The sequence below is a fragment of the Apium graveolens genome, chromosome 7 (genome assembly GCF_009905375.1).
Source record: "Apium graveolens cultivar Ventura chromosome 7, ASM990537v1, whole genome shotgun sequence".
Lineage (NCBI taxonomy): Eukaryota > Viridiplantae > Streptophyta > Magnoliopsida > Apiales > Apiaceae > Apium > Apium graveolens.
This window is the reverse complement of record NC_133653.1, coordinates 242,030,125-242,045,478: the sequence shown is the minus strand read 5'-3', so window position 1 is coordinate 242,045,478 and position 15,354 is coordinate 242,030,125.

Sequence of the window (15,354 nt, the reverse complement as noted above, 5' to 3'; positions counted from 1 at the left end):
GTAAAGGGTGACAGAGGCAAGGCTCTTGTCACAAAGCAGAAAAGTTGGACAGACACTTCAGACTCTGAAAGTGAGGAGAACTATGCATTGATGGCAAATGCTGATAAAGAAAGTGCTGAGAGCAGTTCTGAAGCTGCTGAAACAAAGGTACCTCAGACAACTTATGCTTTTCATACTGATGATATTAATGAGTTGAGAAGATATCTTAAAACCATGTTTGTTAGTTATAGAGATCAAACCTTAACATGTGAAAGATTAACTTCTGAAAATCTTGCTTTTAAGAAAAGAAATGATTTCTTAGAAAAAGAGTTAGTTATATTCCATCAAACTCAGAAGGATAGAGATGATGCTTTTTATGTTAGGGATGAAGTGCTAAAAATGAATGAATCTCTAAAAACTGAGTTAGAAAAGGAAAGAGAGATAATCAGGACTTGGACTAACTCTGGCAGAACAACTCAAAATTTGCTAAGTAGTGAAAATTGGAAAGAGGGCTTAGGTTATGGAGAGAATAAGAATGATAAAGGAACTGAAGAAATTAAGCCTGTTGTTAAGCAAAAGCCAAAGTTAAAACCTGTTAAGTTTGTAACTGTAAAGTCTGATAATGAGAATCAGAAGTTAAAGAGGAATTAACTTCTGACAAACTAAAATAGGAAAAGACAGCTGAAGTAAACATAGGCTTAATGACAAAGAAGCAGCTTAAGTATAAGCTGAAAGATGTCAAGAATACAAACAAGGTAAAATCACCTAGGAAAAATAGGAATGGAAAGGAAGGTGTGAATAAAAGCAATGATTATAAACCTGTTCCTGATGCTCCTAGGAAAATATGTCATAACTGTGGAAGTTCTAACCATCTGGCTTCTTTTTGCAGGAAAAATAAGAATATTAACTCCTTACCTTCAAAATCAGGAGTTAAGAGTCAGTCAGTTAGATACAAACCACAAAATCCTTGTTTTCATTGTGGTAGTTTATGGTATTCCATTTATACTTGTAAGGAATATCATAGTCTGTACTATGATTATTATCAAATAAAACCTTCTTTGAAGAAAGTTTCCATTGTTCCTTCTAGTGTAAATTCTAATTCAAAGTCTGATAATGTAAATTCTGATAAGAAAAATGTTAACATAAACTCTGATGCTAAATCCGCTGCAAATGTTAACAAACTTAATAAGGCCAAAGGATCCAAGCAAGTCTGGGTCCTTAAAACTAATAATTAGTGGTCTTTGTGATTGCAGGTCAACAGGAAAAATATTCTAGTTCTGGACAGTGGATGTTCAGGACATATGACTGGAAATAAGGCCCTGCTATCAGACTTTGTGGAGAAAGCTGGCCCAAGTGTTTCTTATGGAGATGGCAACATTGGAAAAACATTGGGATATGGCAATATCAATCTTGGGAATATCATCATTAAAGAAGTAGCTCTGGTCTCAGAACTTAAACACAACCTACTGAGTATAAGTCAAATCCGTGACAGAGGTTATCATGTTGATTTCTTTGAAGAACACTGTGAAGTTGTGAGTAAATCTAAAGGTAAAGTTGTTCTGAAAGGATACAGACGTGGTAACATTTATGAAGCTAAGCTTTCAACAAGTACTGATGGCTCTGCAATCTGTCTGTTAAGTAGAGCATCAATTGAATAAAGCTGGAATTGGCATAAGAAACTCTCTCATTTAAATTTCAACAATATAAATGAACTTGTCAAGAAAGATCTTGTGAGAGGATTTCCAAACACAGTATTTGCTCCTGATGGTCTTTGTGATTCATGTCAGAAAGCTAAACAAAGAAAATCTTCATTCAAGAGCAAGACTGAATCATCAATTCTTGAGCCTTATCATCTTATACGTGTTGATCTATTTGGTCCAGTAAATGTCATGTCTATTGCAAAGAAGAAGTATGCGTTGGTCATAGTGGATGAGTTCACCAGATACACATGGGTGTATTTCTTGCACACAAAAAGTGAAACTGCATCTATCTTGATTGATCATGTCAAACAGCTGGATAAAATGGTCAAAGATTCTATGAAAATTTTAAGGAGTGATAATGGCACTGAGTTCAAGAATTTGATAATGGATGAGTTCTGCAAAAGCCATGGAATAAAGCAGGAATTTTCTGCTCCTGGAACTCCACAGCAAAATGGAGTTGTTGAAAGGAAGAATAGAACTCTCGTTGAAGTTGCACGTACAATGCTTGAAGAAGCAAAGCTTCCAACCTTTTTCTGGGCTGAAGCTGTGCAGACTGCTTGTTTTACTCAAAATGCAACACTCATTAACAAGCATGGAAAAACACCATATGAGATGGTGAAGAAAAAGAAGTCAAATCTGAAATATTTTCATGTATTTGGATGCAAGTGTTTTGTTCTTAAGACTCATCTTGAACAGCTTCAAAGTTTGATCTAAAAGATGATGAAGGAATCTTTGTTGGATATCCACTTTCCACAAAAGCCTTCAGAGTCTATAATTTGAGAACAAAAGTGGTCATGGAATCTATCAATGTCTCTTTTGATGACAAGAAGATCACTGGTCTTAAAGATTTCGTTGACCATGATCAGCTGAGATTTGAAAATGAAGACTCATATTCTGATACTGAAAATCCTGACAGTCTAAGTCCTGATACTGCAAACTCTGATGGATTAAACTCTGATGTTATTGAAATTGTGGTGACTACGTTAAATGAAGATGTTCCTATGCAGGGGGAGCATACTCAAAATCCTACCACATCTCAAGAAACATTCGAACATGCATCTGGCTCTTCAAGTTCTGATTCGTCAAGTTCTGATAAGCCAAGTTCTGATAGTACTGAAAATCTAAATACTGAAGAATCCAACTCAGAAAGCATAGTTTCAGGGGGAGCATCAGAAAATGAAAATGAAGATAGCATGGATCATGGGGGAGCATCCAGTTCTAGAGAAAACCTTCCATCTGCAAGGAAGTGGACAAAATCACATACACCTGATTTGATAATTGGAAATCCTGATGCAGGTGTCAGAACTAGAACAGGTACTTCAAATGAGTGTCTTTACAATTCTTTTCTCTCTCAGACTGAGCCAAAGAAAGTGGAAGCTGCCAATTTCTTGGAGGCAGATTGGTTTCTTGGTACAACAAGAAACAAAAGTCGATTTCCACATCAACTGCAGAAGCAGAGTATATTGCTGCAAGAAGCTGTTGTGCACAGATTCTTTGGATGAAGAATCAGTTACTGGATTATGGGTTAACATATTTCAAAATCCCTATTTACTGTGATAATCAAAGTGCTATTGCTATGACAGGTAATCCAGTTCAACACTCAATGACAAAGCACATCAGCATCAGGTACCACTTCATCAGGGAAGATATGGATGAAGGTACAGTGGAATTGCATTTTGTTCCCACAGATCAACAGTTGGCAGATATCTTCACAAAACCATTATGTGAAGCTACTTTTACAAGATTGGTAAATGAACTTGGAATGGTTTCAGGTTCCTTCTCTAAATCTGCTTAGACTTGTTCTTTGTTATCAGACTTTATGCTCAGTATTTACAGAATTCATCTCATTGTGTATTCTGTGCTTAATTGATAAATGTCTTTAAGTACTGACTGTTGTCTGATATATGTCTCTAAACTCTGATAAGTGATATGTCTGTTCTAGTACCTATTCAATCCTATGAGGATAACTGTGCTAGATACTGACCTAGTAGTCTTCAATAAACAAATGATTCCATGGAAGAAGTAATTATTTCAGTGGAAATCTTATGACACTAGCAAATTCTGATAATTGAGCTTAGTTAAGTTCACTTTGTATATCTTATTACTAAGTCACAAATTAGAATAATGCTACTCATCTGTTAAGTTCTGATACTAGTAAAACTGCTGAATGTACTAAGTGTTGATAGACCTCTCTTATCAAACGCAAAAGCAAACAGATCAAAGATTAAAATCAGGTACTCCTTTGAGATCTAGAGTAAAAATGTGGAAGGGACGACCCAAGTGCATTGTTGGTATTAAGTAAATATGCATCAAAAAAGCAAAATATTTTCTTGGTGACTTTTCACACTCTATGATTACTGGAGAAATACTCTGAAAATAGCATAAATTCTGATAAACAGTCGTGACTCACTTACACTGAGAAGCCACTGTAAAATAGAATTTCAAAAGATGCATAAAATTAGCACAAAATAGTTGAGGTGGACTCAAGCATAAACTCATTCTTCAGTCGGTTTCAGGACAATGACAGATCTTTAGCAAAATTTTAGTTATGCCTTATTTCTAAGATGTATTGCAGTGAATCAGACTTTACTCTTTGTCTGTTTTTAGCTTAATGCACACACTAATCACTCCATCTGAATGATGAAAATTTCTGTGGTGGTCTATGTTATTTTAGATAAAACAGTCAATATTGCACAAATTCTGAGGACAAGTTCTAAGTTACACGTTCTGATGATTAAGTACTGACGTCCATAACTCAGAACTTGTATGAGTATTTACTAAAATAGGCATTCCTTTTTCGAGTTAAGAAATTATGTTCTTATGACTGTTAAGTTCTGGTATAGGTCTAAGTTCTGATTTCTCAATCTAATCCTTTACTTGGCTTATCTTTGAATAAAATTTGATAACAGTCTCAGTTTGTACTCGAATATGTTGAAGTGGAAGATTAATAGTCACTGTGATTAGGATTAATTGTATTTGTACTTGAACAGACCACTGTTTCTTGTGTTTTGTGCGGTCTAGACCATGCTTCCTCTTTCTAATGACTGTTATTCTTTTTCAAAGTCTAGGGAGACGAGGTAGAATTAATTCTACCTGTCAGCATTAAATATCTTTGCGTCTCTTGGCATTCTCTTGCCTATATAAGCAACCACTTCACATCAGTCTTTCCATCACATTCTTCTCACACACTTATCCTCCTTCTTCTATCAAAAACATAATGGTTCGATACAACATGTTTTTGAATAACCAAACCTTCACAATGGAGCTAAGTTGTGCCGATTGGCAGCAGGAGTGGCATGTAATAGCCATTCCTGAGGAGATCTGGGATTCTGTCCCACAGGAGGTGCTGACTCACCTTCTATTCTTCTATATGGATTACCATCGCCATCTGGAGCGATTGGAGGAGGAAAGGCGGGAAGCTATCCGTCAGCAAGAGCGAATCATACGACTCGCCATCTTGTTCATCGAAGATAGGAAGAGGAAGATGACTTAATCTCGTCTTCTTCCTGTTCTTCTTCATCATCAGCTTTGTCAGGCTTCTTAGCTAGGACTAAAGTTGTTGACGTTAGGATTAGAAGCTTAGGGAAAATCTTGTATAGGTACTGATGTCATTTCCATTTCATAAATGTATTGACTTGATATATTAATGAAAATTGTTTTTACTTCAAGATTTTGTCTCTGAGTTATTTTATCTTGTGTTGATAAATCCTGATTGATATTCTGATGACCATTTAAATTGTGCTTTTATTTAAGTTCTGATTCTCTGTCAGCATTTATTCATCGAAATTATCTCGGTCATTTTTAACATGATTTATTTTCAGAATATTAATGTTGCAGTGAAAAATAATTCAATCAGTGCTAACGGTTTAAATTTTGAATTAAAACTGTTTCTCTTGATTAAAGGAACGGTTTTTCCTTGAAACAAGGCAACTGGGTAAGTAATCATTCCTATTTTCTCGAGCCCAGTAACTATCCGTTATTACTGCATGTCTGACAGGTGTCCAACGGTAATATTTTTTTTGTATAAGTACAGCAGAGAGAAGATTTCTGTAATCTTTTTAATTTCTTCATCTTTTATCTCTCTTCTTACTTTTACTCTCCTTCACTTTACTTTTTCCGTTGTTTTCCTACAGATATTATATCACACAACTATCAGGCATTCTTAATTCTCAATTTTTTCATGGCACCAAAGGATTTAATCATTGATGGAGCAAAGTTTATTCCAAACAACTATGCTGTAATTCTTGCTCATGCTGAAGCTCCATCTGAATTTCACTTTGTGCAAGATCTTCTTGCACATAGTGAGGTTGGGTACGCCTTAACTCAGCCTGAATTATTTTCAAGTCAACAAGTTCTGAGGTTCTGGAGGACTGGCGTTTTTGATGATTGTGGTAACCGTGGAACTCCCAGTATTATCTTCCAAGTGGGTGATTCATCTTTTGTAGTCACTCCTGGTACAGTACGCAGGGATTTACATCTTCCCGAGGATTGCACTTTCTCAGTTCCAGAGGACTCAGCCCTTCGGGAGTTAATGGCTGAATTGGGATATGAAAAGAGTCTGACGAAACTTGGACAATTGAAACGGGCTAATATCAGAAGAGAATGGAGTTTCTTCTTTGATTGCATCACCAAAGCTTTTGGGAACAAATGTTAAAATTTTGATGTTATCCCAATTCTGAGTCAGCACATAGGGTATGCTATTATTCATCAAACTCATTTTGATTTTGCAACTGGAATAATTTGTTTTATTGGGGATAGGATGACAGAGGATCGAGATGTTGTTTATTTTGCTCGATTCTGTCAACTTATTTATACGTATTGTACTGCTGAACCCCAGTTAGTCAGCACTCAAACCCCACCTTTTAAGGTTGCAAAAAGGTACTTTAACGACCTGATAAATGCTGACACAAAGAAATCAATGGTGAGACAATTACAGATTCCTCAGTCTGTGAAACAGATTCTGGTAAATGCTGATCCTGCTACTTACAAATCTGTTTACTCAAATGTTCAACCAACTCACCATAACCAAAATCCATCAACCTCAGTACCTACCTCTCATTCTACTCAACCTACCTTCAGAACTTATCTCAAATCCTATCTCTCCACTTCACAGACTGCTCAACCTTCTTCTTCAGCACCTACTGTGAAGCCTACATCCTCTAAGCCAAAGAGAACAAAGACTGTTCCTCAAACACCTCAAAAGAGGAGGCGATTTACTTTAAGAGATGAATCAGATTCTGAGGAACAGATTCCTTCTTCAGAACCTGTTGTGGTTGAAGCTGAGAACGCAACTTCTCAGAAGGATTCTGCAATTGGCGGTTCTAGGCTTCTCAAGAGGCTTAGACGCATGATAGTTCCTGAAACTCCCAAGGAATCCAAATCAACAAGGAAGTACAAGAAACAGAGGGCACAAAGGCCAGTTTCAGATGATGAGGAGGAAGCAGCTAAGGAAGGGGATCAGGAATCTCTGTTCTCACAAGACAAGGAATTTGCTCCAGTCACTTCTTCTCCATCAACTCCATCTCAGGAAGCTGCATCTGACAAGGTTAACTCACCATCTGTGTCTCTTGTTGATCCAGGCACAAGTGCTGAAATTGATATTCAGAACCTGGTTGTGCCTGAAATACTTTTCTTAGAAGCTCCAACAACAAATAATACTTCTACAACACCTGTTATTGATGCTGTTCAAACTCCAGAGTTATCAACAACACCTTCTCTGCATCAAGATGCTGATGATCAGATTTTAGGTGAGCATCAGGATATGGCTGTTGATCAGAACTTAGTATCAGATCAGCAATTAGAGGATGCTGAAGCCTCCATTGCTACTCACACTGTTGTCTTATCAGAAGATACTGATTCTTTAAGTTCTGATGCTGCAAATGTTGGAGATACTGGTGAAGCTGCTACAACTGTAGATGCTGATGAAGCAGGTCCTTCAGGACATACTCCTCCACCGACTCTTCCTAAGTCTGAATTGGTAAAGGAGTTTGTTATCAGGGATGCACCAGTACCTTGGAGTGAAACTCCTGCAGGTCAGGAGTGGACTAAGGAATGGAACTCAGTTTCATGTGTTCCAAATGCTTTACATCTTGCTGAGCACTTGACTAAAGCTGATGAAATGTTAAATTCTGATGATTTTAAAACCCAGCTTAGAGTCACTGCATTGAGTACTAAACATCTACAAGGTCTTCATTCCAATACTCATGCAGAGCTACACAAGATTCAGGAGAACTTTATCAAATAGGAACAAGTTTGGAAAATTGATAAGAAAAAGTTCTTCCAACCTACCATTGACAGGGTTGCTTATATTGAGAAAACTCAAGAGAAACAACAAGCTCAGATTGATCAAATTCTGACAAATCAAGCTTCTCAGCAATCGCAACTTACTGAAATCCAGACCTCAGTGGAACTACTTATCTCTCTTTTATTACCTGCTGATGCCAAAAAGGGGGAGAAGGTAATTAAGTCCAAATGCAAAACCAACAAGACACTGCAAGGAAAGGATGATGGAAAAGATGACCAAGGAACCTCTGGAATGGGTAGTGGTCATAGTCAAGGTAGAAGGTTTACATCAAGACAAGCTAGTCACAGAACAAGTTCTGATACTGGGAAAAGAATAAGTTCTGCTGTTGGTAAAAGGATAAGTTCTGATGAACTTCTAGATCTTGATGAGGAAATGTCAAGACAGTTATTTCTTCAAGAAAATCCAGGGATGGACTTGGAAAGTTTAAAGGAAGAAGAAGCCAGACTTAAATCAGAGATAGTCACATCTAAATCTGAAGCTTCTGGTAAAAAGTTACTTCCAAAACCTAAAGGCATTGTGATCAAAGAAAGGATACATACTGAAGCAACTTTGGCTAGATCACAACCACAGATAGATCCAAGATCCAAGGGTAAAGAAAAGGTTGGTGAACCTATCAAGCCTTATGTACCTCCTGAGGAAGAAGAAATTACTGATGGAAAAGATGATCTTGCTCTGACTACAAGAAAAGTTCTTAAAACAACCTCTGACATGGCTCAAGTTGTTCAGAGTCAAGAAATTGTAAGTTCTGATATTCAGAAGAAGCAAGTAACCTCTGACAGTGCTCAAGTTAACTTGATATCAGAAAATAGATCTAAAACACTCCTACCAGGATTCACTAAAGCAAAACAGACTCAATCTTTGAAGACTACTGCAAGTGGTTTTGAAGCAAGAGTAGTTACTGGAAAGGAAGCTAGAGATAAAACTGGATTGGGAAGTGCTGATGAAAGAAGAGTACACAACACTACCAATGATCCAACTTCCTTGAGTGAACCAGGTATTGGAGCAACTCCTGAGAGATTAAATCAACTGGAATCTGTACAGATGGTTTACCATACCTACTTGAAAGAATACATCATGTTGTATTTCATGACAGATGGTAGGGTTTATCATATAAGACAAAATGCCATTCCTTTGAAGTATTTTGAAGAATTGGAGCATGTACGTTTCTTACTTCAAGTGGATGACAGAATAACAGAGACTGCTGCAAACTACTTAAAAGAACAGATTCAGAGACAGAAAAGGCTTTATCCTGTTAAGTCTGACAGCATATATGTTCCAAAATACAGAGATCACAATGGTGATATTGTTGATATGAAGCCTAATACTGCACAAATCAGAACGTATCTTGGTATTAAGGGACTTGAATTCAATCTTGAATCTGACAAAGCTTATGTCATAAGACTAGATCAGGAGTTAAGAAAAGCAAAGATTAATTATCTCAGAGCTGCAATCTTTCAAACTGGTGAAGATACTGCAGAGCTTAAAGGTGTTAAAAGGAGAATGATTGATGAACTAAGATATGCTGAGAAATGTTTGTTGAAGAACTATCTCAGAACAACTCCTGACATCAGAGAGATCAGAAAATGAAGAAGCCAAGTCGAAGATCTACAACTGCTTAAATTATGATATTTATACAGATTGAAGTTGTTATCAGAAGTTGAAATTGGTAAAAACTTTAAGGACTGTAAGTTGTAGTTATCTAGTCTATTTCTCATGCATTTGTACTTAATATTTTTGACATCATCAAATATCTGTTAAACTTGTATATTTTGTTAATTTACAAGTTGGGGGAGATTGTTAGATATATTTGATAATGTCATGGCTAATATGTTTTATGTTTAGCTTTCAGATCTTACGTGAACAGGATAAATCAGTACTTAACTATTGATCAGTACTTATACTGGAAGTCAAGACTTAAGGATATCAGTACTTATATTATCAGGAGATAATCATCAGAAGATAGATATCAGAACTTAAGTGCTGAAGGACAATCAGATAAGGACAGTAGCTGATTAAAGGAAAGAAGATCGAGATAAACATAAGAAGAGATATGCATGAAGAAGGAATTCCGTGAAGAATGGAATACTTGGAAGAAAAGATATCTGATTGATATATTTTAGGAAGCAGAATTATATTCCATATCAATTAGCGATTATCTTGTAACTGTGTAGTATATAAACACAGGCATAAGGTTTACACTATAAGTGTTATCATTATCGAAGTTATTATTCTTTATAACCCTAGCAGCTCTCGTGATATTTGTTCATCACTGAGAGGTAACAGTTCCATACTGTAACAGAGTTTATTATTTCAATAAAGTTTGTTTTCTGTTACTTAAGTTCTTAAAGTTCAATTTGAGTGTACTATACACTGTATTCACCCCCTCTACAGTGTGTGTGTGACCTAACAACTTTGCCTGATGAGAATCCCTTCTTATTATGTTGTTTGTCTACCACCAGATAGTAGTATCCATGATCATATTTTCTTAGACTGAAGAAGTGACTAACTTCCTCCATGGTAGGGGTAAGAAATCCCAAGTCCATATACATGATGTATAAAGCTAGGACAAGCTTGTAACTGTTGGGAAATAGTTGAAGAGGGGCCAAGTCATATAGCTCAATCACATCCCTCAAGTAGGGATGGAGAGGCGCGCCCATACCTAAAGATACCAGCTTTGGGCTGGTAACCATACTTAGAATTCTAAAATTCCTGCCATAATTGAAGAGATGGGGATGCATCATACTCAGAGGGCACGCCCATATCCCTTCCATATCATAATATTTCATTAACCATTCTAATCGCTCATCTAAATAATTAGATGAAAACCCCACATAGAATAGCTTGCCTTGCTCCTTTCTGAAACTCTTCTTCACGGCCTCTGTGCAAACTTCATACTTACTCCAGTCAAAATTCAACTCACAGTCAGAAACCTACCAGTGAACAAATGGTGTGGGTGAAGGTGTTGGAGAATTAGAGAATTGAAGGGTATCCTTGTCGAAAATGTTCATCTCATCAAGAAGAGGTGATAAGGTCTCCTCAGGCATTCCCTCGAGATTAGGGGAAGTAGGCGCACCTTGAGATGGACTGGAGGAGATTGCTCTATAAGAAACTTTTGATGGGCATGCACCAACATTGACCACAATCTCCGTGCTCCTATATATGTCTGCATTCAAAGACTCCAACCATTCATCGTCATAAAATTATGTCTCAACAGGAGTAGGAGATCTCACTTTTTGAACTAGCTTTTATTTTCCATGTCCCCGGGATAAAGGGATATTTTCCATGGAGGAACTGTTTGAAGAATTTGCCATTAAGTTGCCTTCTTTAGAATCTTGAACGAGGCGCACCACTCGAATTAAAAACTTGGGAGTGTGGTGAGCGTTTGGGGGTTGAGGTTTAAAATAAGTATTAGGAGGAGAATAAATTCCAAGGTTTGAGAGAAATTACTTGAAAGGGTGAAAAGGAGAAGACGCGCCCTCGTCTTCCAGCTGTCAAAAGAAAATCAAAAACATTGAGGGCGCGTCCAATTCAGAAAAAGGAAAAGAAAATATGTAAAACGAATAGTAGAAGACATGCATGGAGAAGATAGCGCGCCTCATTCAGAAGTTATATATATCAACGTAGGTTATAAAACATCTATCCTATCAATTTTTAAAGGCGCGCCCTGCACTAAAAAGGTGCACCCAGAAAAGGTTGTGTCTATTATAACACAGAAAAAGAGTTACTGAAAGAAAGGCGCGTCCTATCAAGAGATAAAGCTCACCTTAAGTCATGTTTTGTACTTAAAGTCTAACATCCCTATTGAAGGATACACGGGAGGGCGCGCCCTAAGCTGTTGGCGAGCCTTAAACAAATACTGTGATATACGCACTCTGAGCCGAAATTGGGCATACAATAATAACTGTTGAAATTCTTAAGATCATAAATTTGAAATTCAAAACCCTATGATTTCAGATCTAAACTGCAAAAATCTGAATACACATAATATATATACACATATATATACACTATGTATTACATATCAAGAACAATTAGGTATAAGAAGATGAACAGATTTTAGCACATGCACTAACTAATACATCACCAAATTGTGAAAGAAGAAGGGATTTATGTACCTTTCTGATTGCTTAAGAATTTGACCGGAAAAGAATCAAGAAATATTGAGGAACCAAGTAGCTTTGATTGAAATCGCTGGCACTGTTTAGCAAGAAAGAGAGGATAAAAGTAAAATTAAAAAGTAAAACAATGAAAAGTTACTTGTATTTATAGCTGAAAAAGTGACAATTGTCAAATCAAATTGAGTTAATCATGACGATCATGATCCCCGAGAAATAAGGGGACCCGTTTTAAAAACCGCTTGGAATTCCAAAGACGCGCCCTCATGATGGCACGCCTTCTTCGGGGTTACAGGGATTTGATAAGAATATATGATGATAAAGAAACTCTAAGTTTCCAGAAGATGCGCCCTATTGGTAGCGCGCCTTATAAGATAATGGTGAGAATATGCTGATTTATACAAATTTTAAACAAAGATAAGAAATTCCAATCCCATTTTCAATAGCATATGGAATTTGGGGGGGGGGTAGTTGTTAAGCTTAAAATTTGGTATAAACCTTAATTTGAGTCAGAGTCTGATAATGTGGTTAAAACTGAGATATGTGCACCTAAGATTGAGGAATTAACAAAGCCAGTTTCCTTAAATATTAAAGTCAGAAGGTGCGCCCTAATTGAATCAGAGAAGGCACACCCTGGACCCATAAGGTTGGTTTGTCAACTACTTGTTTGGAGGAATTGGCTGACCCTTTTTTGTCAGAAGAAGGCGCGCCCTCAGAAGGAGTCTGTTTGGTCCTTTGAGGATTATAAGGCGCGCCCTAGAAAAAAAAGTAAATTAGTGAAGTATTGGCTCGGCTGCTTGGATGGGTTTTCTAGAGGATTCAAAGAAGATGGAGATGATTATTACTAACGTATTTGCTGCATGTACTCTATTGAAGAACTCCTTCCTATAATGCAACCACAGGAAGCCGGTGTCCGTGGTCAAAGACCTCCAGGGGAATGTCTGGACAGAAGGCCTCCTCCTATAGTCGATGAGTGTCCTCATTGAGGATGTGGGGTGAATTCAGGTGTGTGCTTTGGGAACGCTGTCTCTGTAGTCAACGGGTGTCCTCGTTGGGAGACTTAGGAATATCCTGCATTTTGTACCCAAAAGCTTGGGATCACTTGTCCTGTAATCTGGTAGGGGCTCCTTATCCGAGGGACAAGGATGCGTCCAACATTTGGAGTGAACCACAGCTATACTGCGCCCATGGATTAGAGAAATAGCTGGTAGCGGAGGGTTATTCATGGCCAGGGAGATGCCTTATCCGTGAGGTGTCGAAGCCATGGGTGAGCCTTGGGCCTTAGTGGTTGGGCCTCATCAGCGGAATTCCTAAAGCTAGTAGAAGACGGTTTCCAATAGGTTTCCTACTGGGTCTCGGGACAAGAGATCTAAGCCCATTAGGTTTCTTGTTCCCCAAGAACTACGTTGGCTTGATTCCCTATAAATAGAGATACATGGGCAAATTGCAAGGGGTCAGAAGCGAGAGTGCAAAGGAGCTACCACTAACCTTAAGAAATCTCAGCCACCAATAATCACCACCACCAAACACTGTTCATACTTTTCGACGAACACTGTTCATAAAATCCGACGATTGCTGTTCACGTTTTCCGACGAAGAATCACTATCACATATCTTGTTTTCGGCTACGAACCTCAAACTTTGTTGCTCCCAAATTCCCCCTTCAATATAGATAATTTTATTATCAAAATATAAAAATAAGGTTAAAAGTAAAAAAATAATATACTATAAATAGAACAAATTTATTTTAGTAAAGTAGTTAAGGACAACACGGAAATATATAAAAACTCTAAAAAATTTGGTGTGATGTCGAATTTGGTATAATTGTTTATATGAAAGCAAAATGATATAATAATTTTAGAGTTAGATTGTAGATGAGTTTTACACCAAAATAGATAAAATACATATGTAGTCATATAAATGTTGTCTTTATTGATTTAGCCATCAACGTGAAAAAAAAATTAATTTACAAGGGCAATAAACTGTGATAGGATATGCATGTAGAATTAAATAAATATAACTCAAAAAAGAAAAGATGATAAAAATTGGATGACAACCAACTCTAGTTGAGAAATATATCTACTTTTTCTAGTCGTATAGAAATAGAACAGAGCCTTGTTTGGGAGTAATAATTTGTAAAATACTCAAGTGTGCTCCTTGTTGCATATAATATAGATAGAAGCGTAGCCAAAAAAAAGAAGAACATGCGTCCTAGAAACATAGTTCTCCTCACATAAAAAAAGGTACAAAAGTTGTTGACTGATTAATTATCAAGTCCTCCTAATGCTCGATAACCTACTAATTAAACAACAAAGTCTCGGGGGGGGGGGGTGATTTGCAAGGATATAACAAGAAAAAGGCCATCAGCAGCCTCCTGACAAAAATGATGCAAACCGCGCCCTGACAAACACAATGGAATCAAATTAGTCAATCTAATAATTAGCATAACTTTGTGAGAGGAAAGTGATACCATGCTTAGGAGAGCCCAACAGTAAACTGGGATAATTAGCATCACTGAGTAAATGCTTTATCATAAATATAATAAAATTCATGAAAATACTAATACAAGGTAAAAAGATTTGGATCTAGTTTGTACCACAACCATCCGATCGAAAAAGATACAGAACACGAGACTATATATATGTAACATAATAAAGGCGTACGTGTTACCGATCAATGTTACCAGTATATATATATATACTATAATAACTGGAATGGGGTATAACTTGGTTCAACAGTTATTCCCTAATTTTGGTTATTAAAAAAATAAATAAATAGTATTACATATATGCTAAACTACTAAATTACTAAACTACTACACATAGTCTACTTATCATAATAAACTACAATCACAACTTATCATATTAGTAAAAAAAATAACGTTATATATCCATTAAACTACTAAATTGTTAAACTACTTATCCTACTAAACTACAACCACATGTTATCCTATTATTTTTTTTATAAATTTATTATTATTATATATTTATATAATTATTTTAAAATTATTATATGACGAGATAAATAAAATATTAACGAGAACCCATGCATCGCACATGATTTAAGCTATCTATATCTATACTATAATAGCCGGAATGGGATATAATTTGGTTCAATGGTTATTCTCTAATTTTGGCCATTAAAAAAAATAAACAAATAGTGTTACAGATCCGCTAAACTACTAAACTATTAATCTACTTCACACAATTCTACTTATCCTACTAAACTACATTCCTAACTTATCCTATTATTAAAAA